The sequence below is a fragment of the Dendronephthya gigantea genome, unplaced genomic scaffold (genome assembly GCF_004324835.1).
Source record: "Dendronephthya gigantea isolate DGI-Jeju-01 unplaced genomic scaffold, DenGig_1.0 000037F, whole genome shotgun sequence".
Lineage (NCBI taxonomy): Eukaryota > Metazoa > Cnidaria > Anthozoa > Malacalcyonacea > Nephtheidae > Dendronephthya > Dendronephthya gigantea.
This window is the reverse complement of record NW_021163047.1, coordinates 1,174,985-1,190,000: the sequence shown is the minus strand read 5'-3', so window position 1 is coordinate 1,190,000 and position 15,016 is coordinate 1,174,985. Positions and strand designations below refer to the sequence as shown.

At 36.8% G+C, this 15,016-nt stretch overlaps 1 pseudogene; it reads left to right on the top strand.

Moving 5' to 3' along the window:
- The first annotated feature begins 8,120 nt into the window (after positions 1-8,120).
- LOC114526109 lies at positions 8,121-9,542 on the top strand (annotated as a pseudogene).
- Positions 9,543-15,016: the final 5,474 nt, after the last annotated feature.

The window sequence follows — 15,016 nt, the reverse complement described above, 5'->3', positions numbered from 1 at the left end:
CAGTTAGAACAATGATAACTACAGTTAGAACAATAATAAATACAGTTAAAACAAAGATAACTACAGTTAGAACAATGATAACTACAGTTAGAACAATGATAAGTACAGTTAAAACAATGATAACTACAGTTAGAACAATGATAACTACACTTAGAACAATAAACAATGATAACTACAGTTAGAACAATAGACAATAATAACTACAGTTAGAACAATGATAACTATAGTTAGAACAATGATAAGTACAGTTAAAACAATGATAAGTACAGTTAAAACAATAAACAATGATAAGTACAGTTAGAACAATAAACAATGATAACCACAGTTAGAACAATAAACAATGAAAACTACAGTTAGAACAATGATAACTACAGTTAGAACAATGATAACTACAGTTAGAACAGTGATAACTACAGTTAGAACAATGATAACTACAGTTAGAACAATGATAAGTACAGTAAGAACAATGATAAGTACAGTTAAAACAATGATAACTACAGTTAGAACAATAAACAATGATAACTACAGTTAGAACAGTGATAAGTACAGTTAGAACAATGATAAGTACAATTAGAACAATAAACACTGATAAGTACAGTTAGAACAATAAACAATGATAACTACAGTTAGAACAATGATAACTACAGTTAGAAAAAATATAAGTAAATTTAGAACAATTATAACTACAGTTAGAACAATAAACAATGATAACTACTGTTAGAACAAGGATAACTACAGTTAGAACAATGATAAGCACAGTTAGAACAATAAACAATGATAACTACAGTTAGAACAAGGATATAACTACAGTTAGAAAAATGATAACTACAGTTAGAACAATGATAACTTCAGTTAGAACAATGATAAGTACAGTTAAAACAATGATAACTACAGTTAGAACAAACAATGATCACTACAGTTAGAACAAACAATGATAACTACAGTTAAAACAAACAATGATAACTAGAGTTAGAACAAACAATGATAACTACAGTTAGAACAATGATAACTACAGTTTAACAATGATAAATACAGTTAAAACAATGATAACTACAGTTAGAACAATGATAACTACAGTTAGAACAATGATAAGTACAATTAAAACAATGATAACTACAGTTAGAACAATGATAACTACAGTTAGAAAAATAAACAATGATAACTACAGTTAGAACAATAAACAATAATAACTACAGTTAGAACAATGATAAGTACAATTAGAACAATGATAAGTACAGTTAGAACAATGATAATTACAGTTAGAACAATAAACAATGATAAGTACAGTTAGAACAATAAACAATGATAACTACAGTTAGAACAAGGATAACTACAGTTAGAACAAACAATGATAGCTACAGTTAGAACAAACAATGATAACTACAGTTAGAACAATGATAACTTTAGTAACAACAGTAAGGATAACTACAGTTAGAACAAGGATAACTACAGTTAAAACAAACAATGATAACTACAGTTAGAACAAACAATGATAACTACAGTTAGAACAATGATAACTTTAGTAACAACAGTAAGGATAACTACAGTTAGAACAATGATAACTACAGTTAGAACAATGATAACTACAGTTAGAAAAATAAACAATGATAACTACAGTTAGAACAATAAACAATAATAACTACAGTTAGAACAATGATAAGTACAATTAGAACAATGATAAGTACAGTTAGAACAATGATAATTACAGTTAGAACAATAAACAATGATAACTACAGTTAGAACAAGGATAACTACAGTTAGAACAAACAATGATAGCTACAGTTAGAACAAACAATGATAACTACAGTTAGAACAATGATAACTTTAGTAACAACAGTAAGGATAACTACAGTTAGAACAAGGATAACTACAGTTAAAACAAACAATGATAACTACAGTTAGAACAAACAATGATAACTACAGTTAGAACAATGATAACTTTAGTAACAACAGTAAGGATAACTACAGTTAGAACAATGATAACTACAGTTAGAACAAAGATAACAACAGTTAGAACAATGATAAGTACAGTTAGAACAATGATAACTACAGTTAGAACAATGATAACTACAGTTACAGCAATGATATAATTACAGTTATAACAATGATAACTACAGTTAGAACAATGATGACTACAGTTAGAGCAATGATAACTACGGTTAGAACAATGATAACTACAGTTACAATGATAACTACAGTTAGAGCAATGATAACTACAGTTAGAACAATAAACAATGATAACTACAGTTAGAACAATGATAAGTACAGTTAGAACAATGATAAGTACAGTTAGAACAATAAACACTGATAAGTACAGTTAGAACAATAAACAATGATAACTAAAGTTAGAAGAATAAACAATGATAACTACAGTTAGAACAATAAACAATGATAACTACAGTTAGAACAATGATAACTACAGTTAGAAAAATGATAAGTACAGTTAGAACAATTATAACTACAGTTAGAACAATAAACAATGATAACTAAAGTTAGAACAAGGATAACTACAGTTAGAACAATGATAAGCACAGTTAGAACAATAAACAATGATAACTACAGTTAGAACAAGGATAACTACAGTTAGAACAATGATAACTACAGTTAGAACAATGATAACTTCAGTTAGAACAATGATAAGTACAGTTAAAACAATGATAACTACAGTTAGAACAAACAATGATAACTACAGTTAGAACAAACAATGATAACTAGAGTTAGAACAAACAATGATAACTACAGTTAGAACAAACAATGATAACTACAGTTAGAACAATGATAAGTACAGTTAGAACAATGATAACTACAGTTAGAACAATGATAAGTACAGTTAGAACAATAATAAATACAGTTAAAACAATGATAACTACAGTTAGAACAATGATAATTACAGTTAGAACAATAAACAATGATAACTACAGTTAATGTCCTCACCAACTGTGTTTGTTATAATATTGAGTTAATAAGAACACACGGAACACCAGGTTTGTGGGGTTATGGAAGTGTGGGACAACTGCTCTATATGCTGTATTTTGTGTATCTGCGAAGAGCTGGGTGCTGAGCGGTTCCCAGGGCATATGCTCGTATTGAAAAGCTGGATCTTGGGAAAAGTCGATTAGGACATATACTGATTTCCAGCTGGGTCCTAATCTGCCCAAGACATATACTTTTACCGCGCGGATTTAGAGCTGGGTCCTGAGTCGGCTAGAACATATACTCCATTTAGAGCTGGGTCCTAGTCTGCCCTGCAAGACATAAACTCTGAGCTGGGCCCTGGGAAGAAATGATCAGGGAAATCTTTCTTAGAACACTGATCTGGCTCAGTACATATACTCATATGCAGAAATAGAGTGAATTTGTAAATAGGAATTGGCTTTATGCCAGGTTATCAAATTTCGTAAAGAAAACGTGAGGTCTATGGTAAAATTGCGACCTAATCCTAGAGCAATTGCCTCCACAATCATACAACGAAGTGTGTGTGATCCCCATAGACCGAGAAACAACGACTGAGTGTTCTAATCACTTCGCTATCAATCGTTTTGAAACGCCTGCAAGGACATTAATTGGCGTACGAATGTATCTAAGGTAACAATCGGAAGACCATCTTCCTAACGTTTGAATGAGCCAATGAGGCAAACCTTGGGATGCAGCTGTAGCAGCCGCTCCGATTCGAAAGCTGTGGCCTGCATAGTGTGCAGTGTTATAACCACCTTGGGCCAAAAGTGTTCGCAGTTCTTTGGTAAATTGACCACGTGATAAAGGAGCACCGTTCGAATAGCAAAACAATGGTCCCGCGTAGTCCGGTGATGAACGGGAAAAGTAGGTTTGAAGCACCCTTACTGGACAATATATACCAGAAATGCTGCCAATGGTTATCGTGGTTGAGCTTCGAAACGGATCGGTTTTAAACGCTTTAATGCGTATTTGGAGAAAAACCTCGTTATCCCGCGTTTTTCGTTATGAAAACTTACATCTGATCGGCTAAGGTGTGTTGAAGAGTTATAAGGACCGGAGCAAGTCATTTCACCAATCCGCAAAAAGCCGAAAAAGGCTATGGAAAGGGCTTCCCAAATCATGGTTTCATCGTTTGTAGGAAGTACCCGTGAGTGCAATAGGCGGTGAAACAATTTGAGATGGTCTAATGTAATTGGTAGGCGTGTTCTTGTAGACACTCCTTTCACGCGCTTTATACCTCGCAAAATATACTGTAGACGTTGAAATTTCGTAATCGGAAGGTCGTAGCCGTTAACCAAATGCATATGGCGTACTGCGGAGATATAGACTTTGATGGTGTCTGGATTTACCGTCTTAGCAAGAAAAACAGCAAAATAAATCAAGATTTTTCTGTTGTCGGCAGAAGAGGCACACGTTTGTGTAGATGAAATTGATAGTAGAAATTCATAAACTGCTTTTCCCCACTGCTATAAGTTTTAATGGTACCTTGAGCTAACGAGGCAATTTGATAGCGACGTAAATCGGCGTCTAGAGACGAGAAAGCTCCTCGGGTAGAGGTTGAGGTTGCTGGTCTGCATGCGGTGCTAGCCGCCGAAATCTGGTTTGCTGAAAACGGGAGATAGAATCAGCAATGTCATTACAATGGCCTGGGACATGCAGGGCTTTGAAATAAAAGTTATGTTTCAATGTTTGTAAGGTTAGAGCACGCACTAAGTCCATGATACGAGCGCTTTTTGAACGTTTGGAATTGATTATGGAAACCACAGTTTGGTTATCGCAATAAAACACAATCCGTTTTTGAGCCCATAAAGGTGCCCATAAGTAGGAAGCTACCACAATAGCATAGAGCTCTTGCCAATCAATGCTGATATTTTTTGTGTCCAGGGTTTGGTGAGGCAACCATTTACCCTGAAACCACTGGGTGCGGAAAATGCCCCCGAAACCAAGAGTACCAGAGGCATCCGTATACAGGGAAAGATTTGTTGAATTCTCCCAGAAAGAGTTGAGAAATAAGGTTGTTCCATTCCAGTCCTTAAGAAAATTTTGCCACATTTTTATATCTTCGCGAAAACCATTTGTCAAGCGAATGTGATGATGTGGTTTGGAGACCCCCCGTGTCAGACTGATGATACGTTGCAGAAAAGCTCGGCCCGGGGGAATAACTTTGCATGCAAAATTTAATGTTCCAATTAGTGATTGGAGCTCTTGGAGTGTAGCTGACGTTTTTGTGTGCCACGAATTTAGGTCGACAGAGAGGCGGCGCAATTTATCGGCTGGGAGACGAGCCTCCATCGTTTGTGAATCGAGGATAATGCCTAGAAATTCTATGATGAGACTTGGTCCTTCAGTTTTATGTTCTGCAATTGGAACGCCTAGCGTGCGGAAAGTTAGTAACATGCTAGAAAGGCTAGTTTGGCATGCATGAGAAGGAACCCCAGTTTTGGCTGGTGGTTCCATAATAAGGAGATCGTCTAGTATGTGCCCAACATAGCTTATGTAGCACTTGTTGAGTAAAATCCACTCAAGTGCGTCGGAAAGTTGATTAAAAATATACGGCGCACTACGCAGACCAAAGGGCAACACTTTATCGAAATAATAGGACTTGTTCCAGTACATGCCTAATAACTCCCAGTCGTCCGGATGAACAGGGAATTGACGAAAAGCAGACTCTACGTCAGTTTTAGCAAGATAAGTACCTCTGCTTAATCGGATTAAAGCCGCAATAGGCAATAGCGTCGTCGATTTTAATATACTGCAATGCAAAATCATCTTTCTCGATAAAGGAATTGATTGATTCTCCCGTTTTTGGAAACGAGAGGTGAAAAATGGTTCGAAATTTATCCGAATGCTTTTTGGGTACGATACCAATCGGCGAAACCTGTAAATTAGCAAACGGGGGATTGGTGAAAGGACCAGCTGTGTGGCCAAGAGCAACTTCCTTAGCTATAGGTTAGTTGAAACAATAGTTGGATTGTCAATGGCAGACTTGAGATTTTTCGAAAATTTGGACATGCGAGGACAATCGTAGCCAATGCGAGCACCGAAACGCAAGTCCGAACAGAGTTTCAAAACGAATGATGGGTCAGAATGCCCACGCAGAGCATCTTCGAGCGCGTCAACGCGAATTGGCGTAACTATAGTATTATCTAAAGGTATTAAATTACTGCTATTATATATACTAGGTATGAAACTAACAGTTCTATTTTCTGTTGGTCTTTTTGGAACTACGGGCGGATTTTGAGGAGTGATCTTCGTTATGATCGTTTTCTTCACGGGATTGTGTGCATTGGTACCCAGGGTGTTTTCCCCCACAGCCAAATCGGTTACATCGGTGAGTGTAGGGGCAATTGGGTCGTAATGGGCAAGGTCTTCCCCTGTTGTAGCTGTGGAAAAGTCCGTCCCTCGCTGCCCCAGCTTTGATTGAGGGTCCGTTAGAAAAAAGGGAATAATCTTCCCGCAATTGAGTGGAGCTAGCGGTGAAAATACGCAACCATAACTGCATATCAATGTTGGCCCACGACAATGTTCGACACGCGGCGGCTTTATATCGGAATTTATGGTCATATACACACCAGCCTAAACCGCCATGCGTTTTTGCCGCATGACGGATGGTTTCCATGTACTGTAAAAGTTCTGATGCACGGTTTGGGAACTTTTTAACAATAATTAACATATACGTGTTGAAAGCGGTTGTCCACTCTTCAATGTCAGTGAGCACTTGAGGTTTGCGTGGTGTTAATGAGATTCCCGTGGAGGAAATTGTGAAACCCACGTTGTCGGAATAATCGGAACCAACATTTGACTTATTTAAATTTTTAGGTAGTAATCTAGCAAGCTCAAAAAACTCACCACTTTCGATGTCGCGAACGTATTTGCTTGGAATCTCTGGCGTGAAACCCCCGTCCGCTTGCACGTTTGAGGCTGCGGGCTCATGAAATGGGGCCGGCTGCTGCTGGAGTTCTCTGGAACTTAAAAACGGGAATTGACCAAGCTGTTCTAGTCTTTCGAGTGGCGTTGGCGGTGGCGGGTTAGTCGTCTGTTCCTCTACGCGCGTTGAAGCGGTTGTGGGAGGTTGGTTTTCGAAGAATGATGAGATTGACTGCGAAACAATCTGTCTGTTCTGTGCCAGTTGGTCGTCGCTGAAGCTCTCTCTCGCGTCGGGAACAGATGGCGAGTTGTTGGCTGAAACGGTTTGAACGTTTTCAACATTGGTTTGCGGTGTATTCGTATTTAAGCGTTCGCGTTCGTTCTGTAGGCGCGTTGTAAGCACCCGACGGCCACCAGCGCAGGAAAAGTTGAGTTCGCGGCAAAGATTCTTCAACTCTAAAGTTGATAGCTCGCCCAAATTCTGCGGTATTTCGACAGACGGTTGAGTACTGGATGGTCGATCTTGCTGACGAGCCCTTGATCGTGGTTTGCTAATTCTTGGCATTGTTTTTCGTTTAGTGTTAAGAAATAATAAGCGTGAAACGCTGAATTTTAAAAATAAATTTAGTTGTCTCTTTTACTCGGTCCTGAGAGCTCGCAATCCAAATGAGAATGATAGCCAGATACGGCTAACACGGGTAACTGCCTGTGGGCTTAACTATAGTTTCATTGTTATATTTATGAATAGGTCAAACATAGTAGTTTGGACATAGTTAATAAACGATACTGGGTGCAGTAGCCTGCGGGTTTGGCAAGCAAATAATGAAAGTCTGTGATATAGTCTTTCTTTGTTTCGACAATATGTTTAATCTATAAACTTCCAGGTCTATAGTGCGTTGAGTATCGTCCATTAACAATAATTTGTACTCGTAAAAATTATCATTTAGAACAATAAACAATGATAACTACAGTTAGAAAAAGGATAACTACAGTTAGAACAATGATAACTTCAGTTAGAACAAACAATGATAACTACAGTTAGAACAAACAATGATAACTAGAGTTAGAACAAACAATGATAACTACAGTTAGAACAAACAATGATAACTACAGTTAGAACAATGATAACTACAGTAATAAACAATGATAACTATAGTTAGAACAATGATAACTGCAGTTAGAACAATGATAACTACAGTTAGAACAAAGATAACAACAGTTAGAACAATGATAACTACAGTTAGAACAAACAATGATAACTACAGTTAGAACAAACAATGATAACTGCAGTTAGAACAATGATAACTGCAGTTAGAACAAGCACAAATTGCAGTTAGAGCAAGAATGACTACAGTTAGAACAAACGTGACTACAGTTAAAACAATGAAAGGAAATTGAAAGGAACTGCAACAATAGCTGATAACAAGCAATGATTTACACCAATTGCTGCCTTATTAGGTAAGATTTTAACTCGACATTTCAGAACACCAAGAGTGGCTTTACCAATGAGCATTGCACCAAGTTTAACATAAGATCTTCTTTGTAAATACATGCATGATGAAGACAGCAAGTTTGGTCTTCGTGTTACCAACGTACGTAAAGATAAATGGATTGCTTATGGGGATGGAATGCTCAAGAACACAAAGGATGAGGTAAACTCTCAAATGTTCATTTTGTGCTTTGCTAATTGTTTTGAAACCTATTGATTTTAACATGATAAAATATACAGCAAGGTTCCTTAATTATCCTTTTCGCCAAACCACTGTATATTCTTCCTTTGATTGTATATTTCTAATGACAACTTACTACATTGCGCTATTATAATTTAATTCTGTAGCGAAACCAAATGCAATTTTTATTGAGTTCACAAAAATGAATTCAACAGTTAACTGAAATTAACAACTGACAATGTATTTTCGTTAATACGTGATGCATTAGGTGTTGCCATCACCCAGGAACACCTCCGCCAAATTTTCCTTGTAGGTCTTGCAGGGGTGCACATTAGGGAGGTGTATTGTGAAATTAGTCCTAAGCGACGGGAGTCCCAAGACATATGTACTACACCAGAACTACACCAGTGTCTTACACATATTTATGCATTTTACATCATTACAGTAGCAAAATAATATACCAAAATTATGTATTCACTTTATAACTAACAAATGTTTTACCTGTTTATTTGCCAAATGACTGAGTTTAGTCGTCCATACTCCATGGACCATACTCCCGGGGGCCAGGGCGGAGCACAAACCAACAGTCAATTTTACTAGTTTAATTGCACTTTACAATTTCCTATAGCATTTTGCAATATTTCATTCATTTGCTATATAATACAAATATATAAATATTTACATTAGTTTTATCTATTTATATACTTGTCGATTACAATGACAAAATCATCCAAAAAAGATTGTTTATGTTTCTTAAGAAAAATTTCGAAATTGCTGTGGAAGCATCACAAGCATCTGTTGACCAAGTAGTCAAAGCGTACAAAAACCCTGATGAGAAAATAGATCCAAGTGCAGTCACTGATCTCTTACCATTTGTGGACGAGAGTGAGAAAAACAACACCCCATTGTTTCAAGTCAAAGATGGTAAACTTCATCGTAGATCAGATATCAATATTTCTACAAGATAAGAAAACTATCACGAACTGGTGGGGATCAACTACGGCTGTGAAACTACATTGGTCGTATTCACCTCACAATTCTGCCATATAATATTTCTGCGACACTTTTATTATGTAACTTGGACAGTGTTATGAGTGTAGTGTGCGACATACTATGCTTTGATTACCGCAATGCATACTGGGGTAGGTATAAAAAGAGGACTGCCCAGTTTTGTATTTTAGTCTTATATTATATTTGTTATACGATACTTGCCTTCGTTTCTTCTTGCTTTGGCACGTTACTACAATGACTATACAAAACGGTACCCTTAGCTAGTGATCTATATGTATAAATAAATTAGCATGCAGTATGGTTAAACTCAGGGGCGTATCGAAGAGGGTGCTGTTTGGGAGTCGCACCTACCTGCAAAGTTCATGCTAACATGCATGAAAGCATATTTAGACTGGGGATCCAAGAATAGTGCAAAGTTATATAGATAATGCTAAGGGGAACGTTTTGACTTATGGCAGTAAAAATATAAAGTACTAGGTTAAACATTACCCTTGATCATACAGGAAATTACTCAAAGTACTCAAATTACGTTAGCTGGTAAATTATAATTTTAGTTGCTCATGCAAAGTATTACAGGGTTCGGCAAAAAAACGCCATGTCTCTTCTCTGCAGAATATCAGGTATCGACTTGGTATCGACATAATATACATTCGTGTAAGAGATCTATCCATACATAAACAACACAGCGTCGTTTCTTCCTAACCTCTTAGCTCTATTGATGGAATAAACCGTCCAAATTATATTTGTGTTTAATTGAATGCTCGTAATTTATAACATAAGTTATGAATTGCATCGATTCGAGTTACTGGATTTTTGCACCCGGAATGTTTTAAGCAACACTCGTCGCTCCTCGTTTCTTTACATCGTGAATATTTATTGTTCAAGGCCAGGTGGCATAACGAGCGACTAACTCGTTTGAACTTTCGCCACTCATCATTTCGTGGTAAAATATCGGGAGTTCTCCTCCACATCTGTGCATGTATGAAATTACGTATGAATGGTATGATTAAATCCTTTATTATATTTAAAAATTTAAATAAAAAGCGTTTCTCTCAATCTGATTGGTTAAAAATAGTCTAATTAATTCGCAAATCGCACTATTTTTGCGCATTAATCACATCATTTATAAGCCAATAACATTGAAGCTCTGCGCCACAATAACCAATCAGATTTAGTATTTCAGTGTAACTATCCGATCAAATTACAGGGGAAAATGGGACAAAATTTTTATTATTTTAAATTTTTAATGGCCCCGCAAAATTTCTTGAGAAAAATAGATGAAAATTACTCGAACACGAGGAATAATTTGTATCTGTTAAGGTGGAAGTCAAAGCCCTATGTACTGAACAAACTGTTTGTTTACATTTTGAACTTCACTATTTTTTAAAATACGATATGCTGTCTGAATATCCAGTGGCGTAACCAGCCTGACGATTTTGTCCCGCTGTGAAAATTTCCAGTTATTATAATTATTCTTGTCTTTAGAAATTTATTGTTTTCACAGTCAGCTAAAATATTAACATAGTGGGACAAATCGACACTGTGAATATCTAACACTATTTAAGTTCGTTACGCTTCTAAATTAATAAGAAGTAGAGTTTATGTTAAGAAAAAATAAGAAACATGCGAAATTTAGGCAATTTTCACATCAAAGGTCCCTCAATTGTTATGAGCTAAATCTATGCGCAGAACCTCTGGCGCTAAACGGACTTGACTTCCACTTTAAATATCTTCTTTCACTTATATATCACTACTTGTATCCAAATTGTCGTAACCGGCCTGAAAACAGCTCCCACGCGTATTAAAGCTTGTGCTAGCTAACATGCACTGAATACATTGAAAATTCAAACTGCAAAATTACACGACAAATTAAAAGAGCTGATAAAAACTTATTGATCAGCAATACTGACAAAAAATTATATTACGGAGTTTAAGCTTCGCGTTATTCTGGAAAAAGGCAAACAGCAAGGCCTTACTTTCTTTACAGAGTTTCCAATCCTCTCCTTCGAATTCGTCTCATATTTTCGTTCTAATCTTATGTTATATGGCTGATGCAGTGAACTCTATATATATGGAAGGCTCGCTCCAGTTCAAAGTGTGAAGCCAAACATGGCGGATCATGAAGGCTGCTTGGGTACCGAACCAGTCCCCCACGATGCATAAAATGCGCGAACCGCGCGTGGAAATTAAAAACACGAATTATAAAATTATGACGAAAAATAAAAAAGCTAACATTTCGGACGTTACAAAGTTTTAAAATTACGAAGTTTTTAAAAATGAATACATACAATTTGTTACAACCTTACATGGCAATATTTTTCTTTCTAGAGAGGTAACTTATGCCGTATATTTGTGTTGTGTTTACAAAACTGACCGAGTTCAACTCCTACACGTTGCCACCATTTTGAAATATAACAGCTCGTGCGTGGAGGTCTGGTTCGGTACCCAAGCAGCCTTCATGATCCGCCATGTTTGGCTTCACTTTTTGATTACGCAATGTACATCATCATCATCATCATCATCATCATCATCATCATCATCATCATCATCATCATCATCATCATCATCATCATCATCATCATCATCATCATCATCATCATCATCATCATCATCTATTCTATTCATCCATAGAAATTCTATTTTCTGTACATCTTTGGCGTTTTTAATCCACTGCATGAAGGCTATTATCATATTTTCCGTCATCAATCCTAAGCCCAATATAGCTACCGCTGCAGAAAAGGGTCTTTTTGTGTTGTTTTTTTAATCAAGCCCACTAGACATGTCAAGTTGGGTGACAATATATTATAACGTATCCCTGCAGCAAATGATTCACAAAAGAGGCATATTAATTTTTATTTTATCGAGTAACGTTTCGTCTCATTACGTGCAAGCGACATCTTCAGACTAAATACATGCAGCTAAAAATGTATTATAGAGTACAGGCTGTTAGTGTAAGCTCTAACACCATCGAACGCAAACAGTAATCCCAATTGAGGCGGGGAAAACAGTCCAAAACGCACTCAGAATCGGTAGATAGACTTTTTCCAATGGCAACGACAATAATAGTTTATAAACTCGTATACAATCTGAATATAATATTTTTAATCCAAAATTGACGATATGCAATTCGTGAACGTGAACGTGGTTCGACTAAATAGAACAAATACATAAATGTAAATTAATATAGCGTAACTCTAGAACCAAACTTTACAATAACTAAATACAAATAAAAAAAACGACTGACAGATGTTTTCCCAGTAACTCAGAACTTTACTTTAGCTTGTAGATTTTGCTCTTCGCTTGCGAACCTTTAGCTCCTTACTGCCAGAACACCTCAACTATACTGCCAAGTTTCTGGGCCGGCTGCATGCCTTACCCATGCGTAAATCTAGTTACTTAATTTCCTATGGTACTTGAGATAGACTAACGAACATAACATAGACTAGTAGTTCCAAACCCACAATTAGCCTATATTTGTGAAAAAGGGACTGACATCTCATTTTTCAGTCACAAAGAAGTTGATATTTGATAGTATATATTTCTATTCTCACATATTTGAAAATCCACTGTAAACTCTTTTGGGAAAAAGCTAATAAAACTGACCAGTGGTCAGAACATACATAGTTATGAGCTGATTACCGCCGGTTCGCTTGTGGCTGGTTCAGGGTCGACGTCACTGCTGCAAAAGCCCATGCAGCTTTTAAACATAAGTTTGAACATAAGCAAACCCAAGTTGGCTGCCATTGCACCTAATACGCATTCCGTCACCAATGGTCTCACTGCACCCATATGGGTGTCTTTCCGTATAGGGTCAAAGGCGGCAATCATGATTACCATAATAATGTTCACTACGACAATCACGATGTATGTCCATTTATAGTGTGTTTGCATTCGGTTTTCATCATCCTTAAACAGTGCGGTGAAAAGTGCCTTGGACGGATATAACAAAAACGGGATAAAAGCATATGCGAAAACGATGAACAATAAAACCCCACACACTAACGCCGATTTCAAAATATGATTAAAATCTTCCCTGGAGCCAAAGTAATGTTTTTCGATGTAATTTAGAGTCAGCGCGAGGGCAACAAAATGAGCGGCAAAGGCAATAGCCAAAAACAGCGGCGTAAATGCGTACGCAAAGACAGCAATTACGACGAATCGAGAAATGAAACCAGACAGCTCGTGCAAGAAAGATAAAGCAAAGAATAGCAAGTTATTATACTCGTCTTCCAGTATTTTTCTTTCAAGGCCGATAGTACTCGAAGTCAAGCCAAGAAGGGAAAACACGGTGGACAGTATGGTATACCATGGGAATTCCCATTTAAGTAACATGATGTAAACCTGAAAGCACCATTGTGGAGCGGACTCATACATTGCCTCCATATAACGTGCTATAACGAGAGTATCTCCAATATCACGAACTTCGTATAGTTTTTTTGCATAGCAAGGCGCCAAAACGCTGATGACAAGAGGAATGACAGTAAAAACTAGTGTCCAAGCAAACCACCCTTGATCACCATTCTCGCGATGTTTAATAGCCACGTAAATATCTGTGCCCAGATCAGCTGCAAACATAACGAAGCTTACGATATACATTATCTTCCCCATGATCTTAAGATGAGCTGTAAAACGAAAATGTAAAGTTGTATATAGAGTGTCTCAAAAAAACCCACAAACAATTCCGGTCACGCCTGACAAAAAGAATAGTAATGGCATTCATCCTTCGTATTTATTACATGATCAATCTTTTATCGGTTGATCATGAAAACTAATAATCGTACTAGTATTCTGTATCAAATGTTACAGATTGCTGTGGTCTGCATTGGATATACAAAGGCTGCCATATGAACCAAATGGAGCAATATGATGCTTTTTGCATGATTAATTATGCATGAATTTAACAAATATATACAAATGAACACAACGCTGACGTACAAGCTGAATGAAACGACTTTTTACTCTACTATATTTTAATTTTTCTTTTTTAATGAGAAAATACAAGAATCTACCACACGATTTGGGCCTATGGGCTATGGCGCTTAGCAACTGCTCAAACGGTTAAACCAAACTCTCCGATATAGCGTTGATTTTCCCCAAGGGTAGCCCAACAGTCTTGTAAGACAGCTAAATCATTCACAGCGAATGCGGATTGAACCGTTTCGCAAATACAAGGAGTTACAGACATACCGAATCTTTCATAGAAATCTTCGACAAAGCTCCAATGATTTCAGAAGGACAGCGCAGCATATCGTACGCGTCAAATACTAGTATAAATAACAGATGGTCAGTTTTCGCAATTTCCTCCCACTTGTGCAGGCTCATTATGTCAGTGAGCATCCGCAATAATATCTAATTATGGCGTGACCTTTGCGCAATCTGTCAAATTTTAGCACTTCTGTACAGGCAAATACAGGCTGTATAGCGCACAAATTATACAAAATAATGACTTCTTAAAGTTCATCCTTGGACCTAAAGTCCAAAGGTAGCGATACAGGTTGTGGAGAGTAATTTTA